Source organism: Equus caballus, chromosome 27, assembly GCF_041296265.1.
Source record: "Equus caballus isolate H_3958 breed thoroughbred chromosome 27, TB-T2T, whole genome shotgun sequence".
Lineage (NCBI taxonomy): Eukaryota > Metazoa > Chordata > Mammalia > Perissodactyla > Equidae > Equus > Equus caballus.
This window is the reverse complement of record NC_091710.1, coordinates 16,509,952-16,534,915: the sequence shown is the minus strand read 5'-3', so window position 1 is coordinate 16,534,915 and position 24,964 is coordinate 16,509,952. Positions and strand designations below refer to the sequence as shown.

At 36.4% G+C, this 24,964-nt stretch overlaps 1 pseudogene; it reads left to right on the top strand.

Annotated features, from left to right (window-relative positions):
* Positions 1-2,131: 2,131 nt before the first annotated feature.
* Positions 2,132-3,085, top strand: LOC138920999 (olfactory receptor 2T27-like; annotated as a pseudogene).
* Positions 3,086-24,964: the final 21,879 nt, after the last annotated feature.

Here is a 24,964-nt window from a genome sequence, read left to right as displayed (position 1 = left end):
TTTCAGGTTCCATCACTTCCATTGAACTCTTCTCTCAATATTCTGCCCTTTTCATCTTCTCCATTATACACTAGCTGGGTCAAAACCCCAGAGATTCTAATCAAAACCAATCATAAAGTGCACTTGGGGCCAAACATAATATAAGGATTCCTATTTGCCTCAATTCTAGGCTCCTTGAAGGCAGAGACCATATCTTGTACATTCTTTTACATCTCTTCAGAACTTAATACTTTAACTCATGCAGTGTGCCCTGGGAAATGTATGTGGAATGAATGAATTGATATCTATTTAGGATTATTGCAAAACCATATAGAGTGATCATACTGTCACGTAACTGGAGTCATGTGCCTCTGAGAAAGTCTCTTAACCTGTTTAAATCTCATTAAATAGATAAAGCAGTGGCATAGTATTTCATAGGGTTGTTGGGGAAAGTAAATCAAATAAGACACGAAAAACTAAGCACTCAGCTATTAATGTGTTCTTACTACTATTTGCAGGTGAATGCATATAGAGGTAATTCCTTTACTTTTTCTAATTTGTTTTTACTCATGAATTTTTTGCTCAATTATTTCCAGTTCGATTTGTGTTCAATTCTGGGGGACTTGGTTTGATGGAGCAATGTGGAGCCATCATATCCTGGAAAAGGGACACTCCCAAACGAGTGATGCCTGGTAGAAATCTGATGGACACCACAGGGGTGATTTTAAATTTCATAGTAGCCAAATTATAAATGTAAAAAGAAACAGACAAAAATAATTTTAATCTATGTTATTAAACAAAAGATTATTTATTTAGCATGTAATCAATATAAAATTTTAATGAGATATATTGCATACATTTTATCAATATAAATATTTAATGAGTTATGTTGCATATTCTTTTATACTGTCTTTGATTCTTAATGCAATTTGCACTTACAGCACATCTCCCTTCAGAACAGCCATGTTTCAGGTGCTCAACAACCTCATGTGGCTTTCAGCTATCATACTGGACAGTGCAGATCTATATGATGCTGATATAAACTGTTTGCCCAAATAACCTACCAGTTTATAACTGTAGTAATCTTATTTAACTAAATAGCTATCTATGCATAATTAAACTTCAGGTTTAAGCAGAAATTTTGCTCTTTGGGAAGACAATGCTCTATAGTATTATTTAAATCAGCTTTTTCCTTCTTTTTTCTATTAAAAAGTTATTCATTAGTTTTTGCTCCCATCTCACTAATCATATTAATATGGTATGTTATTAATCAGTAGTTTTCTGCTAAAAGAAGGAAAGTAAACACCACTTTATCCTAAACATTTTCCTTTGATTGTCTTCTTTCCCCTAATTCTTAGATTGTTTCTCAGAGCTCAGAGCTCTTGTATTTTATTTTTCAACATGAAATCATTATTTTCAAATATCCAACACCTAATAAATATAAGCTAAACACTCAAATTTTACAATGTACACGTGAGTCAAGAAAGTTGTAAATTAGGTAAAATCTGTCAAGGTCATTATCATTTCATAGGCAAAATGTATACTCTTGATCAGTGGTTTTCAAACTGAATTTCAAGTGTGAGAACTAGAGCCTCGTGTTGGGAGAAAAGTGTATGGTAAGGATCCCCTCCCTTCCTTACCCACCACTCTATCCCCATTCAATCAAACAGGTTGCATATTAACTGTTTTATGTGTATCTTCCTCAATGAAAGATTATGCTTGAGCAAAAGTAAACAAACAAATTAATTAATTAATTAATGTTCTTGAGCCAAAAGACATAAAATTGTTTCATCATGACCTCTAAATTAAGAATAGTCAGCAAGTCAAGCATATCATCCTTTAGTGAATGGTGTGACATAACATAATCCTGCTGAAGATGTTCTTCCAGAAATTAAAAATTCTGAGATTCAGGAAAGGATGTGGGTCATACTTAGAACCCAAAGGTAAAAGGCTGCATTCACAAAGCAACCCATTAACTGGAATCAACCACAGTAAGTATTAGAAAAAGGAGGAAATTGCACAATGAGATGTGATTAATTTGCCTTGATTTGTGCAGGGCCACATGGTAAGGTTTTAATAAAATCAAATATTTATCTTTTGCATCCAGCTTTGCCCATCATATCCATCTCTTTTTTGTGTAACCTACAGAGCTATGGAGTGGGGCAATTATTCCATGTATGCTGACTTTGTCCTCCTGGGCTTGTTCAGGAACTCCAGTTTCCCTTGGCTTCTCTTTGCCATCATCCTCCTGGTCTTTGTCATCTCCATAGCCAGCAACAGTATCATGATCATTCTCATCCACATGGACCCCTGCCTCCACAGCCCCATGTAATTCCTGCTCAGCCAGCTGTCTCTCATGGATGTCCTGTACATTTCCACCCTTGTGCCCAAGATGCTGGTTGACCAGATGGTGGGCCAGGGGGCCATTTCCTTTGCAGGATACACTGCCCAGCACTTCCTCTACTTGACTTTGGCAGGAGCTGAGTTCTTCCTCCTGGGACTCACGTCCTATGACCGATATGTTGCCATCTGCAACCCACTGCACTATCCTGTCCTCATGAGCCACAAAATCTGCTTGTTGATTGTGGTGGCAGCTTGGCTAGGAGGTTCCATAGATGGCTTTCTGCTCACCCCAATCACCATGCAGTTCCCTTTCTGTGCCTCTCAGGAAATCAACCACTTCTTCTGTGAGGTCCCTGCCCTTCTGAAGCTCTCCTGTGTGGACACATCTGCGTATGAGACAGCCATGTATGTATGTTGCATCATGATGCTCCTCATCCCTTTCTCTGTTATCTCAGCCTCTTACACAAAGATTCTCATCACTGTTTATAGGATGAGTGAGGCAGAGGGAAGGTGAAAGACAGTGGCCACTTGTTCCTCACACATGGTGCTTGTCAGTCTCTTCTATGGGGCTGCCATGTACACCTATGTGCTGCCTCACTCTTACCATACCCCTGAGCAGGACAAGGCTGTGTCTGCCTTTTACACTATCCTGACTCCCTTTCTCAATCCACTCGTTTACAGCCTTAGGAACAAGAATGTCACAAGGGCCCTACAGAAGGCTCTGGGGAGATGCTTGTGCTCAGGAAGGGTAATCACCTTCTAAAGAAACTGCATTTGCTGCTAGAGATTTGAACAAAAGGATACAGGAGTTTATCATCACTTTTGGACTTAAATATTCTCCACCTGGAAAATTAATGTAACTCATATGCCAGCTACTGTGAGGCATTCTTGGGATTTGGAAGATGACTGTGGGATTTTGAGGATATGGTCATTTTTTGAAAGGTGTGAGGGTTCTGAACAATGGGCAGGTTTGGATGGAAGGGGAATAAAGTTAGGGTTTCAGTAGTCACCCATCTGTTTCCCATAAAGCATGCTTACCACTGGAGACCATGCAGTTTCCTGTTTGTTGCTGTGGTCAGTCACAGCAAAGAAATACTCATCTTCAGCTCCTTCTCTTACTTTTCACCAATGTCTCTCTTTAGACACTCTACAAATTGACCACTTCAAATATATAAACTCGTAAAATATTATTTTGGTTGTATTTCAAATGTTATTTCAATATTTACTTGATTTTTTTCTATAAATGGTACTTCTGGTCATCAAAAACATTGAATTCAATCAAGCCAATATTGAGATCATAATTATTGAAAAAAATTGATTTGAATCTATCTAATTTTCTCAATGGAATTTCATCATAATGGCTTGTAGATACAATAGTATACACGAAATTTTGGAGGATATCTTCACATTTATGTTTTCCCTACAAGATTTTGCTAAGCTCATTCCAAGAAGGAAGGATTCAATGTAAAAATAAATGTAGTTTTGAAGCATTGATAAATATGGATGGCTCCTACGTTTCCTACCCATCATTTTCCAACCTCCTAATATAGTTTAAGAGAAGTAATCAGGACAGTTTTAAATCACATCTTTTTCACTGTATTTAAATTGTGTGGTGGCATAATACATTTCATTTCAAAGATTCTCAAGTAAAAGAATGGCAGTTTTTTGAGTGTTAAAGATTGATGTATTCTTTTGGAATTTAATGTAAGTACTTTGTTCTATTTTAATAGTATTTTAATTCAGTTTAATTTTTATTTAAGCAATTCAATGCTTGAATATTGACAAGCATTTTTCTGAAGTAGAGAAAATTTTTATTTCCTTTTTCCATGCCTTTGCTGAATTGACTAAGACTCATTCTAAGTCCTCGGTCTTTCCATCTTCCCAGTTTTATATTTTGGAGTTTACTTATCGTATATTTCATTCTCTAAGAAGGAAATATTTTGCATTACAAAGAACAGCATATAATTATAGATAAATTCATTTTTATTTTTTGAGGAAGATTACCCATGAACTACCATCCACCAACAATCCTCCTCTTTTTGCTGAGGAAGATTGACCCTGAGCTAACATCTGTGCCCATCTTCCTCTACTTTGTATGTAGGACAGTGCCCACAGCATGGCTTGATAAGCAGTGCATAGGTCAGTGCCTGGGATCTGAACCAGTGAACCCCGGGCTGCCGAAGCTGAGTGCACAAACCTAACTTCTATGTCACTGGACCGGACCCTATAAATTCATTTTTAAAATGTAAAATATTAGGGTGGTTTAAATGTGTTTAGACAAGTTAGCTGGGGTTTGACATATGTTTTAGAAAATCCAGTGCTTCCATACTCAAGAAAAGAATAGGAGAAACATCTCATTATAGAGCTTTCAAAGGCACCTTATTTTTTATCTTACATTTCCAAAGAGGATACATGGGTCAAATATGATATTGTTTTTTATCCCTAAATGTAGGCTTCTTTCCTATTTTCCCATAATAACACTCAGATTGGAACCTAGTTAGATTCCACCACTGTCTCCTAATCCCCTAGGATTCCTCAACTCAGTCCTTTACTCTCTTTGAACTTTATTTTCTAACACCTGTGTCATGGGGAGGATAACTGAGATCAGGATTAGAATTTTTGCCATTTTCTGATTTAAAAACTGTGAATATGCCTTAAAAATGGATTCTAGATAGGAAAGAAATAGTGAGATTAGGAAAATTGCATTTTCAAGATAGAGAAGCTTTGCTGTTATAACTCTTGTGAAGCTCTAATCATAGATGTGTTTATTATGTCAGGTTGAAGAAATTAATTCAACTTTTTGAACTCCTCTTTCTCAATATATTAAATTATAATATTCTAACCTGTTTCTTACCTTGGAGGGATAATTTTACAAGAATATGATAACTTGTACAAAGCAACTTTAGCTTTGGAAGGTGCTTAAACCATGAGGTATTATAACTAACTCATCACTACAGAGAAGGGGCAGTGAGATTTGCCTCCCTCAGCCACTTCTATTCCAGGAGTGGGCTTGACCTTTAGGCAGAATTATTTCTTGCATAGATGAAGCTACAGAGGTTATCAAACTCTCCCAATTTCAACATAATACATTTTATAGAACATACAGAAAATATTTCAAGGACCAGTGTTAGTCTGACTGGCCATTACACATCCTTGTAATAAAATAATAGCCATTGCCTCTAGTGTGTCATGAGGAACTGGACAGCACAAGGTCTTTTCACACTTATTTCCACCTAATTTCGGAAACTAAAGAAAACAGGCAAAAAAACACCCCAACATAAAGAAAATTTCTTCTTGGAAGGAAACTACTCAGCCAACTGTGTATGGCTGACCCCACCTTTCCTAACCCAGTGAATCAAAAGGGGCTACATACCTCCAGGCATGTTTCTCATATATGTTTGCTTTCTTTCTTTTCCAGCTTAGTTTTAGGCATATAATTGGCACTCAAATAATATAAATTGAAAAAAAAATAAATGTTGTGTGCTCTATAATGCATTTCTTTACAACATCACCTCATTCTCTCTCCTCTAGAGTAGTGTTATCAAATCTATGCTTCTCTGTCTTTCCCCAATTTAAGCCCTTTTTTCCTCCCTTTCTTCTACCTCTTTTTCTCTTTCATAATTTGTAACCCTTCCTCTTACATACTTGACTAACAACCCCTACCTCCAAACCCGTTTCCTCCTTTCTTTTTTCTTCCCTACTCTTGCACTTTGTCCACTTCCCCTTTGTCTACTCTTTGACTGAGCTCCAGCATCCACTGCTGTCTGTGGTGATGCTGCTCTTCCCCAGTGGTGCGCGGGGTTTTAATTATCCTAGGTTAGCAGGATATCCAGGGACAGGGGAATTTCAGAATCTTTTAAAATGAGTTTCTAAAGTGTATTGACCATGATATGAGAGGGAAAGGAGATGTGGCTAATGAAGAGATATTTTAATGGAAACTTATTTAACACAGAAGTGTTTCTCTTGGTCAGATGCAATTAGTTATAGCAAGAAGAAGGTTTTGCAGAATGGAAAATGTAGGTAAATCGATACCTGCTCCCTTTATAATGCACAAAATAGGTCTCTTTGGTTCTAGTATATTGATACAGGTAAATTGTAGTCTAAAACAGACAGAATTCCCCTAACATTCAGAATCTACTGTTTCATAGTGAGCTGGATAAGTGTAGAGAAGCACGTTCCCTACTCTGATCAGACACCTGATTCTCAACTGTGACTCCATTCGCTCTGTCTTGGGTGCCTGATCTTTCATGCGTGCTCTGGTTAGGTTCTGGCATCTGCTTATAGTTATAAGCACACTATTTGTTTATAGTCATAAACAATGACTGCTCATTGTTACTTATATCAACACCTTTTGCCTTAGAGTATATACTTTAAGTTTAGTGATTTCCAGTCTTTGTTTCTTGATATCCAAGAGCACCTTCAATAATCTCAAAAGAAAAGCCCTAAACATAATTTTATTCACTTAGTTTTTTATATTAAATAAATATGTTAAGTCCACTTTAGTAATACTGATAGGATTCTTGGAGATGAAGTAAATAAAATAAAGCAATAAGTATTAATATAGAAAAAAGGAAATATCATTTAAATTCTGCATCATAGAACACTGGAGCTTCAAGTAAGCTCAGACAAGATTATGTTGAATATTTTCATTTACCAGATGGAAGAACCACTTCCAGGAATGGAATTTCATGCCCAAGAATGCACATGAAATGGCAGAACTATAGCTGCAGCCCAGGTATCCTTACCCCAAGTTCAGGCATTTTTAGCCTTTCCTCTGAGCCTTTTAATTTAATGATTCCTCAAAGGATATGGTAGAATTATATGCTTTCTGCCTTAATTTTTTAATTCATAAAAATATTCTACCAGCTGACATATTTTCCTTCTCCCAGGGATCCCAATGTCTTCATGCCTTATTTGTTCATGTCTGAATCTCCAGCTAGGAAACCTTTGATATCTGTCTCTGTCTTTCAGGGACATGAACCGATAAGTAAAATCTTTAGGAATTTGGAAAGAACATTTTAAAAAATATATTAAATTAGGTCTTATCATGATAAACATTAGGGTTTTATCCAAAGAGGACTCAATCTCAATGCCAGGTAGCACTTGGGCAGAGTGTGGGTGGACAAAATTATTTGAAATCAAACCAAGCTCTGGGAACATAAACAACAAGATTTTGGGAATTGCTGTTTTGGAATGTAGGATCCATGCCCATTTCTACCTTTATACAAGTAATATTACTGGAAAGGGTTGAAGGAGCTACAGGGTAGAAGGAGGAGGAGAGCTAAAAGAGAAAGTTGAGCAAGAAACAAGAAAAGGAAGATTGAGAAGTCACAAATTATCTACCATATATAAATAATTTGGACTCGTATATTTACTAGATACCTAATTTAAACAATACATTAAAAAATTTTAATGTTTACAGGCTGTCATATTTTCCTTAACAAAGTTGATAATAATAATAGAAGCCTGACTTAATTGTTATAGCAGCACTTCTCAAAAATTTTCATGACATGGATACCAAAATAAATGGTAGCCTTCTGCCACACTGGGGTAAACTGAGGTGGCTGTTGGCAGCTGACTCAACTACCTGCTGGTTGTAGACTGCTCAGGCATTACAGACAACTGGAGGACTGAGAGGGTCAATATCTAGTTTTCACTCATTCATGGCTCTGTAATGAACCCATCACGCTGGAGGGAAAATTCTGTTCAAACCAATTTGATGTCCAATTGAACAACTTTTATATTTATTGAAGACTCATAAAATATTCTTCAAGAAGAATTAGTTATTGATTAGCAACCTAAATGGCTGGAAATGTGTGTGTTTTTTCATCTGTAATATAGAGGGCATGAAGTCTTAGGTCTATGTCTAACAAACTTGTGATGATTAGAAATCATATAAGTAGCGTGCCCATCGCCAGGCCTAGTGCACGAGATGCATCCTATCATGGTATTTATTCCTCTTATCATCGTTGCTATTATTGTTACTTAAGTTCTTCACCTCTCCAAATGAGACCACTTCCTTTTTTATCTACCTCTCTAGAAAAATAAAAGAAACAAGTTTTAGAAAGTTCAATTTATCTCATGTTTAAATCTCTTAATAAACTTATGCAAAATAACCTTTAGAGAATATGTGACTTCTGTTTTAATTCATCATTTGTTCCTTTCTTCCTTCTTTGCTTTCTTATTTTTCCTCTCCTCTTCGCTTTTCTCTTCTCTTTATCATGTCTTCTTTATTTCATACTGAATTTGAATTCCTCCTCCACTACTCCCTAGATGAATGATTATTAAAAACAGTTAAATTCTGTGTCACATCCATAATTTTAACGTAATTTTTCCCAAATAAAATAGTCCAATGACATGGCAGAGACCAATTTTTAGTTTGGCATGCCTCTTTTTAAAAATTTTATGTTTTAACTTTAAATTTAAGGTGAATCATACCCTCACTCCTAGATAACAATTTCTTTTATTACTCTGAAGAGACTCCAGGATTATATAAATAGTCCTATGATGAAATATCAAGAAATGATTACAACATTTCACTCAGGAAAACAACGCACCCTCTGGAAATAGGGATGGGCTTTGGCTGACCTTCTTCTAATGCACAAGGTAAACCAAGTAAATTTAGATTAATTATTAAGCTGTGGATTCCTCGTTTGGGATGCTGAAATTCACTATGAATAAAAGTTTTATTCTGACCTAGTCCCACTTCCATATCTCAGCATTTAAGAAGTCTGCCATTTCACTGTTGACTTACTAAGCCTTGGACTCAGCTACTCTGAGGTAGGATCTTAGATTTTCATGGAAATCAGAAAAAACTTTCCCCATACACTAGGATGTTTTCTTTAGGCATCACTCTATGACTATTAAGAAATCACTTCAAGATTAAGAAGGATGAATTGTACATTTACTTTTTGGCTACCAGACTATTGAAAAAGGGATACTGTAGCTTAAAATATGAGAAGCTAAAGAGAATCAGGTAATAGTTTAAAAAGGCATGAACAAATTTACTGAAGAGGAAAGGGGCTTATAAGTGCTGATTGGTTGGAAGAGAGATCTTAGTATTCATTAAAGAGTTTCCAAATACTAAAAGGTAGGTGACAAGTTCCTATATTACTAAAGGACAAGCATGAATTTCCCTCCATTTTTGTCTGTCTGACAGTATTTATGTACCCATTAATTTGAAGGATAGGCTTGCTGGGTACAATACTCTTGGTTGGCAGTTGTTTCTTTTTTCCTTTCAATACTTTTAATACATAATCTCATTCCCTTCTGGCATGCAAGGTTGTGCTGAAAAAAATCCACTGATAGTGGATGCATTTGCATGTTCTGCTTGGAAGCCTGGGCTTTGCTAGTTCAGATCCCGGGTGTGGACCTACATACCTGTTGGCATGCCATGGCGTGGCACGTGTCCCACATATAAAGTAGAGGAAGATGGGCACAGATGTCAGCTCAGGGGCAGTCTTCATCAGCAAAAAGAGGAGGATTGGTGGCAGATGGTAGCTCAGGGCTAATCTTCCTCAAACAAGCAAATGAACAAAAATCCACTGATAATCTTATGGCAATTCTCTTGAATGTAACAAGTCACTTTACTCTTGCTGCTTTCAAAATTTTTTCTTTGTCTTTAACTTTTGACAATTTGATTATTATATGTTCTGGTGAGAATCTCTCAATGCATCTTTTTGTTTCTCTTTGATTTTCTTGATATGGGTGTCCATCTCTTTCCCAGGTTTGGAAAGTTTTTAGACTTTATTTCCTTGAATAGTATTTCTACCACTCTTTTTTTTCTCTGTTCTCATTTTGGGACTCACAGAATGCATATATTGGTCCATTTGAGAGTGTCCCATGACTGCCTAAATTACCTTCACTGTGCTTCATTCTTTTTTCTTTTACTCCTCTGTTTAGACAATTCCCACTGGCCCTTTTTTGTGTTTGCTGCACCTTTCTTTTGCTTGACCTAGTGTGGTGCTGATTTGCTCTACTGAGTTTTTCAGTTCAGTTATAGTATTTTTCAGCTTTATGATTTCTGTTGGTACCTTTTACAGTTTCCGTGTCTGTGTTGAAATTCTCACTTGGGTCATGCTTTGCTTTCCAGAGCTCAATGAGCATCTTTATGACTATCATTTTTGGTTCTCGTTTGGTTACATCACCTATCTCTATTTGATAGAGTTGGTTTCAGAACACTTATCTCGTTCATCTTTTTCAAACATATTTCCCTTTTCGTACTTTGCTTGACTCTTTGTGTTTATTTGTGCACATTAGGTAAAACAGCCACCTCTCCCAAGCTCCACAGACTAGCTTTGTTTAGGACATGAAGCTCTCCAACCAGCACAGTCAGAGGTTCTGGTTGACTCTGTAACCTTTGTTTTAGTCCAAACTGCTGTCATTTTTCCTAATGGCTCTCAAAAAACTAGAAATTTGTAAAGACCAGTCAGTGTCCCTCAGGTGGAAGGAACACACACACCCTCTCAGGATTCTCAAAAACTACTAATTGCCTCTTCCTTCAGCTCCTAGATGAAAGGTAATTGGAAAACCCACCTTTGGGCAGCATCTGAGAAAGTTTGGGTGTTAGAGATGCAGTCTAGCCACTGTCACAGAGAAACAAAGACCTGTATATTGGCCTTCTGCTCTGTGCTGGGGTAGGAGGAATAGCTGCTGTAACTGCTTATGCGCCCATTAAAAAACCTAAATTTGTTATCTGTGGTCCTGGGATTTCGGGAATGCCAACTTCATCAGCCCTCAGAGCTAGCTGATTTAGGAGTCACTCCCTCAGGTGGCAGTAATATAAGTTGGAGCCTGCTAGATGTGTGTCCAAACTTCTTCCATGGAGAAGATGTAAAGTTGATTTTATCCTTGGGATGAGCCAGAGGAAGATGTGTGAAAGAAACAAATTAAATAATTTAAAAATATATATTTAAAAAGAATTAACTTAATATTTGGAGAATAAAAAAAGCTAAAACTCTTTTTGGGAGGAAAATGTATGAGAAGAAAAAGAGGAAAAACAAACACATATCTGCAACTCATGCATCAGCTAATAGTGAAACAAGCATCATTTCCTGCAACACCTTCAGGTTTTGAGTTCTTCTCCAGTTATGGGACATCACACCAGGGGTGGGGGTATGGCAAGACTGTGTCCTACCCTATTCTGCCAGTTTTTATGTTGTTTTCTTCTCATTTGCCCAATAGGTAGTTATCACTCAGACAGCCTTTAGGGTTTTTCCAGAGGGAATTGTTCATATGTAGCTGTAGACTTAGTGTGTCCATGGGAAGAGGTGAGTGCAGGATCTTCCTGTATCACCATCTTAAACCAGAGCCTATAGCTTTATAATATAGCTTGAAATCAGGACGTGTCATGTTCCCACCTTGTTCTTTCTTGGAAATGCTTTGCCTATTTGGGGTCTATTTTAGGATTTTTTTTTCTACTTCTGTAAAAAATGCCTTTAGAATATTGAAAGAGATTTCATTGACTCTATTGATGGCTTTGAGTGGTATGGACATTTTAGCAATATTAATTCTTTAAATCTATAAGCATGGGATACCTTTCCTTTTATTTTTTTCTTCTTCAATTTCTTTCATCAATGTTTGGTATAATTTTTTTATAATTTTTATTGTAGAGATTTTTCAACTCCTTGGTGAAGTTCATTCCTAAGTGTTTTATTGTGTTTGATGATACTATGAATGAAATATTTTTTTATTTTTAAGAAATTATCTTATCTTTTATTTTTAAAGATTGGTACCTGAGCTAACATCTGTTGCCAATCTTTTTTTATTTTTCCTTCTCCCCAACGCCCCCTCCCTGCCCCCCCGAGTATGTAGCTGTATATTCTAGTTGCAGGTCCTTCTGGTTGGTTGTTGCTGATGAGAAGAGTGGATAGGATCACTGAGTTGGACCCTTGCCTCGTGAGGTTATAGGATGGCCTCAGTTGTGGCCTGGGTTCTCTGGTCAGGGTAATCTGATTTTTGGGACTTAGTACTATACTCAGTAGTTGGAGCTATGAAGTAACTTTTCTGCCCTGTTAGAGCAACAGAATGAGCTTGAGGGCTTGCACAGCTGGCTTTTTGTGGACACAAATCAGGCAAGGTTGTGCACTGAATTCACTAGCCAGGCAGAACTTCTGTTTTTGCCTCGCATATGGGTAAAGCCACAGACTGTGTGCTCAGTTCAAGTGCCACTGTAAGCAGGGCTATTGGGTCAGCTAAGCAACTTCTGATGTGATTTGCTTAGATTCCCTGGTCAAGGGACTGAAGGCTGTATCCAGCAAAGGGTGGGGCTACAAATTAGTTTCCCTGGTCAGGGAAAGCAGGAAAATCAACTCCAAGACTGTCTAACTTCTTTGTGATTATGATTCAAGGTGACTTGTGCCCCAAATTCCCTGGCCAAATGAGGCCACTGGGTTTGTTCTGCAAATGATCAACTCTTCCTGCTGTACTCTCTGCATGAGCATTGCTGGATTATACAGTTTTCTGGATGTTCCAGCCAAGCTTTCTGGTTTAGTGGGATCTGGAACTAAACTCAGCAGTAGGCACGGCTATTACTTACCTCTCCTGAAAGAGCAGAATGGGAAGGCCAGCTCTAGGCAACCTCCAAGGTGTTCACAGTCAGGCTTCCTGGTCAGGAAGGACAAGGAGCTATACTCAGTGGTGGATAAGGCTATGGTTTTCCTCTCTTCTCTGGGCTGAGGGAAGAACTTACTCTAAGCCCAGAAAGACTTTTTGTTTATGGTCTTAACTCAAGCCAAACTGATACCCACGATTGTTGGCCAAATGGTGCCATGGCTTTGCTTGGTGGACACTCAGCTCTGCCTACCATACACTCTGCTTGAGCATTGCCAGACTATACAGTTTTAAGGTGTTCTGGCTAGGCTTTTAGGTCAGATGGGGCTGGGAGCTATGCTCAGCAGTGGGCTGTGCTATGACTCAGGTCTCTTGCCTAGGTAAGGGCCAACCAGGTTCCAGTTCTAACAGGGCTTTTTTGTTTAAGGTCCTGAATCAGGCAGACTTGCACTCTGCTGAGTTCTCTGCTCAGATTGCACCACTATCTTGTCTGCAGGTGAGCATAGCTGGTGATTAGGACTTCTACTTGGGTGCTGCAGGTAGGAATTTGGTGTGCCTAGATCTCAGTGCTTGTTGTCGAAAGCCCTTCCCTGCTTCTTTCTTTCCCAGTGGTCAAGCCCTGCAGATTCCCTTGCCAACCCCATGGTCCAAGACTAGAATGGAGGATCCCAAGAAGTGATCTACAAGGCTGGTGAAACTGGGTGTCTATCCTCATCTTTCTTTTCCCACTGGGAGAAGTGTAGGCTCAGGGAAGAATTTTTAGTGTGGTGCTGCACCAGCCTGGGACAAAACCTGATATTCTGACCCTTATAATGCTGTCCATCTCAGTCTCCGTGGTGCGGGGAGGGTGCTTCGGCTTCAGCACTGTGTCATAGGATTTTCTCAGTGGTATAGTTGTTAGCTCTTCTGAGGGGTGGTGATCAGGAATGACCTATGTTGCCATCTTAGTGACATCATTTTCTCTCTAATTTCTTAATATACATATTTATTGCTATAAAATTCCCTCTAAATTTCTGTTGCAGCATCTCATAAATTTTTGTTATTTGTTTCCATTTGGCTTGTTTTGAATTATTCTTTGATTTCTTATTTTACACAATGGCTGTTCATGAATGCATGGTTTAGTTTCCACATATTTGTAGATTTCCAGCTTTCCTCATATTGTTGATTTCTATTTTCATACCATTTTGGTCAGAAATGGTACTTACTATGATTTCAGTCTTTTTTAATTTGGTAAGATTTGTTTGTGATTTAATGTATGATCTATCCTGGAGAATGCCTTGCTTGAATTTGAGAAGAATATATATTCTGTCACTGTGGATGGATTGTCTGGCATTTGTCTACTAGCTTCCTTTGTGCTAAAGTATAGTTTAAGTCTAATCTTCTCTTACTGATTTTCTGTCTTGACAGTGTTTCCATTGTTGATAGTGACCTATTGAAATCCACTACTATTATTGTGTTGTTGTCTATTTCTCACTTCATATTTGTTAGAATTTGCTTATTTAGTTGCTCCAATGTTTGGTGCAAATATATTTATGATTGTTATATATTTTTGATGAATTCTTCCCTCTATCATTTAATATTGATGTCCTGTGTGTCTTCATATAGCTTTTGATTTAGAGTCTATTTTGTCTAATATAGCTATAGCTACCCCTGCTTTCATTTGTTTTCTATCTGCATTGAATGTCTTTTTCCATCCCTTCACTTTGAACTTTTGTGCTTTTTAAAATTGAAATGAGTCTTTTGTAGGCAGCATTTACTTCAGTCTTTTAAATTATCTATTTTGCTACTCTATGCTTTTTGTTGAAGACTTCAACCCATCTATATTTAAAAATAATCATTTATAGTTAAGGACTTACTAATGATGTCTTACTGTTTTTTTCTTGATTTCTACTTCCTTTGTACATTCTTCTTCTCTTCCTTTCTTTGTGAATGATGAGTTTCCATAGTGATATGCTTTGATTCCCTTATGTTTGTTTTTTGTGTATTAACTGTAGGTTTTGGCTTTGTGTTTTCCTTAAGGCTTACCTAGAACATCCTATATTTATAACAGTGTATGTTAAGCTGCTAACTTATCTTGGATTGAGCACAAATATTCTACTCTTTTACTCCCATCCTCTATATTTCATGTTCTTGATGTTACCACTTATCTCTTTTAATATTGTGCATCCATTGTAGCTTTATTTCTAATACTTTGTCTTTAACCTTTATACTAGAGTTAAGTGACAACACACCACTATATACAATATTGGAGTATGCTGATTTTGAATATAATAGTATCTTCAGCAGTGAGTTTTCTATTTTTACATGTTTCTAAGTTACTTGTCAGTGTTCTTTTATTTCAACTTGAAGAATTTCTCTCAGCTTTTCTCATAAGGCAGAACTAGTGATGAAGAATCCTCTTAGCTTTTGTTTTCCTTGGAGAGTTTTTGCCTCTTCATTTTTGAAGGACACCTTTGCTGAGTAAAGCATTCTTGGCTGGCAGGGATTTTTCCCTAGCACTTTGAAAATATTAGCCCACTCTTTCTGACCTGTTAATTTTCTGCTGAAATATCCAGTCTTAACCTTATGAGGGTTCCTCATATGTGTAGATTTTTTTCTCCTTCAGCTTTTAAAATTTATTTTTTGATTTGAACAGTTTTATTCTAAGTTAAATAACAGCTTATGTTTTAAATTGTTAAATAATAGCTTGAAAACTTATGAGCTTTATAAACGTGGCTTAAATTTCCTACCCCACTCCCTCTGTTCCTTCTGGCACTCCAAAATGCATAGGTTGTTTCTCTTGATGGTTTCCAATAACTCATATAAAATGTATTCATTCTTTGTCTTTCTTTCTCCTTTGTTCTTCTCTGACTGGATAATTTTAAATGAGCCATCTTTGACACAGGAGTTCTTCTCTTTGATAAAGTCTGCTGTTGATGCTCTCTATTGCATGCTTTAAATTCATTTATTGTATTCTTCAGATTCAGAATTTCTATTTGGTTCTATTTATGATTTCCATCTCTTTAAGGGCATTTTCATTTTGTTCATGTATTGTTTTTTTCTGATTTTTATTGAATTGCCTTTCTGTGTTGTTCTTGCCTCTCTAAACTTCTTTACGACAACTATTTTGCATGATTTAATGGGTAGATCACACATCTCCATTTCTTTGAAGTTGATTGCTAGAAAACTATTATGTTGCTACTGTGGTGTCATGTTTCCATGATTCTTTATGTTCTTTGATATCTAGATTTAATGTCTTCACATTTGAAGGACTGTCATTTCCTCTAGTCCTTACTGCCTCACCTCCTCAATGAGTGCAATCTCAGAATTTTGTTTTTTCTCCAAAGATGTACTGGAACACTTCTGAGGCTATTTTCCCACCTCTGTTGTGGTTACATGGATGTGTTCACTTTATATTGGTTCATCAATCTTGCCACTTCTAATTTTTGCACTTTTCTATATACAGATGGTCAACAGGAACATGAAAACATGTTCAGTGTGACTAATTATTAGGCAAATGCAAATCAAAACTGCAATGAGAAATCACCTTACAACTGTCAAAATGGCTATAATTAATGTGATTACAAATAATGTGTTGCAGAGGATGTGGAGAAAAGAGAGCCCTATTACACTGCTGCTGGGAATGCAACTAGTGCAGCCACAATAGAAAATATTGTGAAGATTTCTTTAAAAATTAAAAAAGAGAAATATCAGACAATCCAGCTATCCCATTACTGGGTATTTATCCAAAAATCATGAAATCAACAATAACAGGAAGATTTATGCAGCCTTATAGTCATTACAGCCTTGTTCAAAAAATTCAAGGTGCAGAAGCAACCCAAGTACTCATCAATGGATGAATTGATAAAAAAGGTATGATGTATACACATATATATATACATATATATATATATATATATATATATATCACACACACACAGTGGAATACTACTCAGCCACAAAAAAACCCAAAATTGTCCCATTTGCAACAACATGGATGACCGCGAGAGTATTCTGTTAACCAAAATAAGCCAGAGAGAGATAGGCAAACCTATGATTTCATTCATATGTGGAAGATAAACTAACATATTGATAAAGAGAAAAATTTAATCATTACCAGAGGGGAAGGGGGTGAGAGGATGAGCAAAAGGGGTAAAGGGGCACATATGTATAGTGATGGACAAAAACTAGACTATTGGTGCTGAGCACGATGCAGTGTATACAGAAACTGATGTATAATAACGTAAACTTGAAATTACACAATGTTATAATCCAATACAACCTTAATAAAATAAACAAGTAAAATAAAATACAGAATTGCCTACAAACGTAGAATAACAAGTGAAAAACCCTCTTTACCCTGGCATCAAACATATTTCAAGATATTTAATTATTAATTGAAAACAAGGCAGAGTACAGTGTATATCCTATACTAGATTTTTGTGTGGGAATTACTGTAAATTTCTAGTTATTTTATATGCTTTCTGTCCCCAGCCTCCCACAAAAAAATTTAGAAGAATATCAAGTAATCACTGGATCTATACACAGGGAGCCACTTTAAATTGTTTACTTATTTAGTCAAAGGTAAACAGTGTAGACAGGAAAAGTGAAATATCAGAATTTCTAAATATTTATCTTGTATAGTTTTGGGGTTTTTTTTTTAGGAAGATTAGCCCTGAGCTAGCATCCACCACCAATCCTCCTCTTTTTGCTCAGCAAGATTGTGCCTGACCCAACATCTGTGCCCATCTTACTCTATTTTATATGTGGGATGCATGCCACATCATAGCTTGATAAGTGATGAATAGTCTGTGCCCATCATCCAAACTGGTGAATCCAGGGCCGCACAAACAGAGAGTGCAAACTTAACCACTGTGCCACAGGCCAGCCCCTAGTTCTGGTTTTTGAGACACAATATCATTTATTTTTGAAGTGAAATAAAATAAGTCAATTAAATATCATGATCTTATAATCATACAGATTGTGTGAAATTGTAATTGTACAAAATTTGAGTGAAAGTTACGTGGTGATTTGAAGTAGGTGATTTAGAGAGCCTTGAGTTTTAGCTGTGAGTTCAGGGACTCTTCCTTAGCAAAGTGATACTTGAGGGGAGATCCTAAGTAAGAGCCACATGGACTGACAGCTACAGGAGGGAGAATCCAATGTGAGCAACATGTGCACAGAATATGGGCGAAAATGCATGGTGAGTATATGGTGATGAGACTATCTACTGAGGTTTGAACTTTGACAAGAGAAGGAACAAGGAAATAAGAAAGGCCAGACCATACAGTGTTTCTAGTTTAGGATGAGTGATTTAATTTATATTCTTAAAAGTAGGAGAAAGACATTTATCTGTTTTAAGAAGGAAGAAAACATGTTCTGATTGACGTTCTAAAATGTCTATTCTGATTGTAGTATGCAGGTCTCATTGGACCAGGTCCTGAGAGGAAGGGGTCAGATCCTTAAGGGAGATACTGTGCTATCCAGTACGGACATTTCTAGGTCAGATTCTGCTATTGCTTAAGGAGATGAAAATGTGTCGATTCATTTGTGAAGAATTTGGTATCAAAAATAAGAATTTGCAATGGATTGGCTATGAATACTGATGGATTAGGGCATGACAGGGAAAACTAAGGTGCTAGAATTTCTGACTTAAATAATGAGGGGCCACTACACAATATAGTTTATTTTTCCTTCAAGATGGTGGACTAAAGCTGACTTCATTTTTCTACAACTAAAGTTGCACAATTTACACCAGTTTTCACAAGGAAATGTTCAGTGAGGCAGACAGATACTTTATATGGAAACTAAGTACAATGATAACTCAACATAACAGGATTACAAAATTAACAATCAAAATATAAATTTTGACATATGTTTTAGCAAATTTAAACCACAGAAAAGTGTACAGCCAAACAAACAAGATGTTTACAATTCCTAAGTCAGGAAGTTGCTTTAATACTTATAAAATTTGCCCTTTATACACATTGCCATCCAGTTTGTAAAGCTATGTATATAAACATATCGTCAGTATTTAGAAAATAACTTGTAAGTAAATGTTGCCTGTATAAAATATTTACCTACATTAAATTATGTAAAATTTCATTGTGTTCTTCTAGTTTTATGAACAATATAAAATTAAATATTATTTGACTTTCCTTTTGGCTTTTTCACATTGGGTTTTTTACATTGCCTGACATTTGCCTCTTGTTTTATGCTATTACACAGCTTTATGAAGATAACCAGCAGAAAGGTCCTGAGACTCCATAATAATCTGCTTTAATGCAATCTGCTTAAAGGAAATGTAATAGTTATTATTATTACCAAAATTTCCCTTTTCCAATGAAACCATCCTTATTGTGGTATTTTAAAGTAACACCAAAGAGTTTGCAAACATGTAACAATGGAATAAAAATAAGTGAATGTGACAGGCAAGGTTCTTTTGTATGATTTAAATTGTAGATGGAGAAGGCAATGCACTCTTTCCCTATGACTGACTCCAAACAGCCCATGGCTCCTGGCTTGCTCTAGGAAAAAAAGAAAAAAGTTCCACTGAGAGCTTTATGATAAACAAAATGATAAAAGGGGAAAGGCTTTAAACATTCTGCCAAGGAATTGGATTTGGAAAGATTACTATCACAAAATCTCTCTTCAGTTGTTAGGAATTAAGAATACACTACACCTGAATATGCTGCTTTGGCATCTTGACTATTCTGAGCTGAAGACACTTGAGAAACAGCAGAAGTAAGGAGGGCTCACTGACCTCCCCCTTTCTACCTAAAAGTGGGTCATATGATTTCCTATTGGATGTGCTCTCCCTGTGCCAGGAAGAACATTCTTATCACTGCAGACTGTGTGTTGATCTCAAAAGGGACCAGTAAAACAAACCAAGTAAAATAATCCTTTACTTTGTTTACTTTTTTTTTAAAGATTTTATTTTGCCATTTTCTCCCCAAAGCCCCCTGGTACACAGTTGTGCATTTTTAGTTGTGGGTCCTTCTAGTTGTGGTATGTGGGATGCTGCCTCAGCGTGGCCTGACGAGCAGCACCATGTCCGTGCCCAGGATCTGAACCGATGAAACCCTTGGCCACCAAAGTGGAGTCTGTGACCTTAACCACTCAGCCACAGGCCAGCCCCACTTTGTTTACATTTTTATTTATTTATTTAATATTTTTCTAAGATTGGCCCTGAGCTAATATCTTTTGTCAATCTTCTTTTCTTTTTCTTCTTCTCCCTAAAGCCCCCCAGTACATAGATGTATATTCTGGTTGTAGGTCCTTCTTGCTCTGTGGGACACCACGTCAGCATGACTTGATGAGTGGTGCCATGTCCATGCTCTGGATCCAGACCAGTGAAACCCTGGGCTGCCAAAGCGGAGCATGAGAATTGAACCACTCTGCCACAGGGCTGGCCCCATGCTTACCTTACTTTAGCTTCTCCCATATATTTTATAGATACTCCCACAATTTACTGCCCCTTGCTCAAGCTCTTTCGTCTTTTCATATACTTACAATTTATTGTTCTTTGTTAAAAATGTATATATGCTTTTGAGACTAACTACTTCTTTGAGTAACTTTTCTCTTTGAAGACACCGATGTGCACATAAAAATGAAAATAAAATATGTATGCTTTTCTTCTGTTAATCTGTCTTATGTTAGTTTGATACTTAGGCACAGATACAAATCATAAGAGGGTAGAAGGAATTTTTCCTCCCCTAAAATAGGATGGCATACAGATTTAGCTGTGTGTTGTTACAGAATGTTTCACTATTATTGTGAGAGTTTTCATATAGATTTCAATATTCTGATGGGAAAAGGAGGTTAAAAAATGTTTTTGTATGTCTTAAATTTTTCATTTCCATAGTAGGTAATTTTGACAATAGCTTCCATTAATGTGGACTGTTTTAAAATTAAAACTTAATTAGGCTTTCAGGAGAATATATTACAGTTTTCATATGTATTACAAAATGACATGTCAAAGTTCAAACTAAGAAAAATTTCAAGCCTTGGCATTTGCAAGAAACTCCTGATTTCATTATATATTATTGCCATAAAAATAGATTGTTTAAAATCTTGGTTGCCTAAAATAGTCCTTCTCATGATTTAATCTGCATACCAGTCAACTGGGGAACTTGTGGCAATGCATGGTCCCATTGAACATGTCTGGGATATGGTTCTGCACTTCTAACAAGATCCCAGACGACCCTGATGCTTCTAGTCCACTGACCACACTTTGAAAAGCAAGACTATAGGAGGTGATCAAGTGGAGGATACTTACTCTAGAAAGCTCTGGTAGGATTTATTTTTCCCAGCAATCTAGTTATCCCATTTATTACTAAAATGTACTGACATAATGGAAAATCATAAAACTACTTCATTAATATAGGGATGTGAACATAGTAATGGAAAAAAATTTTCTCTTTCGTTTTTTCTATTTTTTCATCTCTCTCTGAAGGAAATTCATTTATGCTGAAATGATTGCCTACTTGAATATTTTATAACAATGATTGATACTTGTTTTACCATATTAGATATCACATTCTTAAACTGATCAGTTCTAAGTATTTCCTCTTTTCCTTTCCAATTATTATTCTTATTACTTCTGCTAAAATTTTGAAATCCAGTTATATTATCCAGAAAAAACCTTTATCTAGTGTTTTCCTACTCTTTTTCTCATGTCTCCACTTATGTTTATATTAATACTTAAATCAAAATTCATGCTTAAGAATAGTGCTTGGCTCATTATATATGTGTAATGAATGTTTATTGAGTGACTTATTTTGAGGTACCAAGTGATATTCTTATAATCAGCCCATTTACCAGTTGGAGTAACACTGCTCTATTTAACAAAAACAATTTTTGGCCCATACTTACTCTTGTGATATAAATTATGAAAACATTCAAATAAATGGGAGTAAATCAGCCTATTTTCTGATTGTTAATGCCTATGTTCAGGGAGCTTTTATTATCTCTTTATCCTTATGACATTGCACTAAGACATTCTTAAACACAGTAATTATGGAATATCAATTGCATTAGAATTCAACTCAAAATGTAAAGTGCAGAGAGATGTTCATATTAGGTGGTATCAATTTCATAAAATAATTATCAGTACCTGCCATTTGTAAATGTGACTTGAGAATCTATTCCAAGTTGCTCATTTTAGTTGATCTCTCAAATATCATGTGTGGTTCTGTTCAACAGCAATGTCTTTTGTGCTAGAGCTTTCCTGAAAGCTTTCTTCACATCTTTGCTTCTTAGGGTGTATCTGAGAGGATTTACCAATGGGTGACCACACAATAGAACACTAAGTCCACTTTAACAATAGTGAAGTTGTATTTGGCTGGTGGGTGAACATAGGCAAAGATAATGATGCCATAACAGATGCTGACCACAGTGAAGTGGGGGTACATATGGAAAAAGTCTTCTTCCAAGCCTCCCTGGAAGACTCTACAATTATTATGACCACAATGAGTCCACAGGCAGATGTAGTGAGAAAGTAACAACTTAGAATCATGACAGAGCTACATTCTCCACCAAAAAAGTATCTGAGCAGGACAGTTTATAAATGGCATCAGAGTCATAAAAGAAGTGGTTGATCTTCTGGGGGCCACAAAAGTTTACATGAGAAAGGAGCATGGTACATGAGAAGTGGGCAATAAGGCCCCCAATTCCAGATCCAGCTGAAAACTACAGGCACAGACAAAAAACTCATGAGTAAGTAATGTAGAGGGCAGTAAATGGCCAGATATCTGTCATAACCCATCACTAGTAGAAGGATGCACTCTGTGGCTCTCATGGAGAAAAAAGAAATAATATTGAGTTATACAAGAAGAAACAGAGGTAACGACAACCTGGGAGAGGCAGGTGACCAACAAATTAGACAATGTGGCTGTGGGGTACCATATTTCCAGGAAGGAGAAATTTCCTAAGAAAATATACACGGGCATTTGGAGTGTGGGTTATATCACAACAAGAAAATGATGAGGATGTTTCCCATAAGGGAGAGGAGATATACAGTGGCAACTATCATGAACAACATGAGTCGTAGATAGAGAACACCAGAAAACCCAAGAAAAATGAACTGTCACTGCAGTTTGGTTTGTGACATCCATATATTATCTTCTTTGACTTTGCATGAGCCACCAAATAACAGAATATTATTGATGAGCAAAGAACAAGATTAGAACATGTTTATATTCATTTATTTCATGATCATAATGGACCCTTAATAGTAATAAAAATTGATGTCTGGCAAAAACATAATTGGCATTTTATAAAAATTTTACATGGATTACCTCAGTTGATTCACAAGATAAATCTCCGTTATAAATATTCTAATAATCTTCATTTTACAAATGAAACTTAAGGGAGTACATAGTTTTCCCACAATTACTTCACTTTAAGTGGTGGGTAAAGTTTTGAACTCAGGTAGGTTGATTCAAAAGACAAGGTCCAAGCTAACAGGAAAAATGTGATTGGGTGATTGTCTCATCACTGAGGAATTCAAATCCTAGACATTAGAGGATTATGAATAAATCTGTAGACAGTGCAGATAAGAGACCAGTAGATCTCAGGGGGAGGATGGGGTGCCATTCAGAATGGAGATTCTAGGCCATGCTAGTTGTCAGATGAAGACAAAATTTTATCTTCAAGATCTGTGATTTAGTCCATCAATTAGACTTTTCTGAGAGATGTGTACATGAGTAAACTATATCTCCAGAAAACAAAACAGACAGTAGGATTCAGAGTCTATATGGGAGACATTATGTTTATAAATATTAAATTTCTTAATCTTTGGCTTGTCTGTTTTTAGAATCATTACATTCATCTGATTTCCTACATTTCTTGGGAACAGGCAAAGAAATAAATTTTTTAAAGTATCAGAAATCCATTTATCCTTCAATAGACAGTGAAGTTGTTTCCATATCTTGGTTGTTGTGAAAGAAGACAACATGAGATCTACCCACTTTCCAAATACTTAAGTATACAATGCTGTATTGCTAACTACAATTATGTTGTGCTCACACCATAATAAAAAAAAGAAATTTTGTCTTTAAAGAAACAAAGATTTCAAATGAGTGTATTCATGTATACATGTGCTTTAGTGCCAAAGGATATCAATGATGAGTGTAAAGTACAGCAGAAAAAAAATTTTAATACTCACAATAAAACATTCTTGTACATGTAATATATATATATATTTTGCTATTCTTTAAAATTCTCTGTGTTAAACATACAGACTTGATATCTCCTATATCACAATAAATAAATTAGTTGAATGAAATGTAGGGGTAATCGGACCCATTCCAATGGATTTTTTGTTAAACCTTTATAGAGTTTTGGAACCATAAAACTATTAAAATATGTTTATGGGGGCCGGCCTCATGGCCGAGTGGTTAATTTCACACGCTCCGCTGCAGGCGGCCCAGTGTTTCATCAGTTCGAATCCTGGGCGCGGACATGGCACTGCTCATCAAGCCATGCTGGGGTGGCGTCCCTCACGCCACAGCTGGAAGGAGCCACGACTAAGAATATGTACAGGGGGCTTTGGGAAGAAAAAGGAAAAAGAAATCTTTAAAAGAATATGTATACGTTTTATGTCACAGCATTAATGGTCCACGTGTTACATTATTGATTAGCAGAGAATTTTTCAACATACAGATCATAGAAATTTTCACTTAGATATAAAGAGTCAAGAAAAGTTGGTAAGGAGAGGAAACATTTATTTGTTCCACTACACCAACCTGTAGGTAGAAAACCCCTAAAAATGGCAGGGTTTTTGATATTTTACTCTAAGAAAAACATCCTTGTACTTTTTGAAGTCTACAACTATTCAAAGACATATATTTTTAAATTTATTTTGTGAGTTTACACTGTTTTATAACATTACATGAATTTTGGGTGTACATTATTATATTTAGACTTCTGTATAGACTGCACTGTTTTCACCACCAAAAGTCTAGTTTCCATCCATTCACCACACAGGCACCACTTTACCCACTTCTCTTTCCCCCCATCCACTTCCTCTCTGGTAACCACCAGTGTATTCTCCATATCGCTTTGTTTGTTTGATTATCTTCCATATATTAGTGAAGTCATACAGTAATTG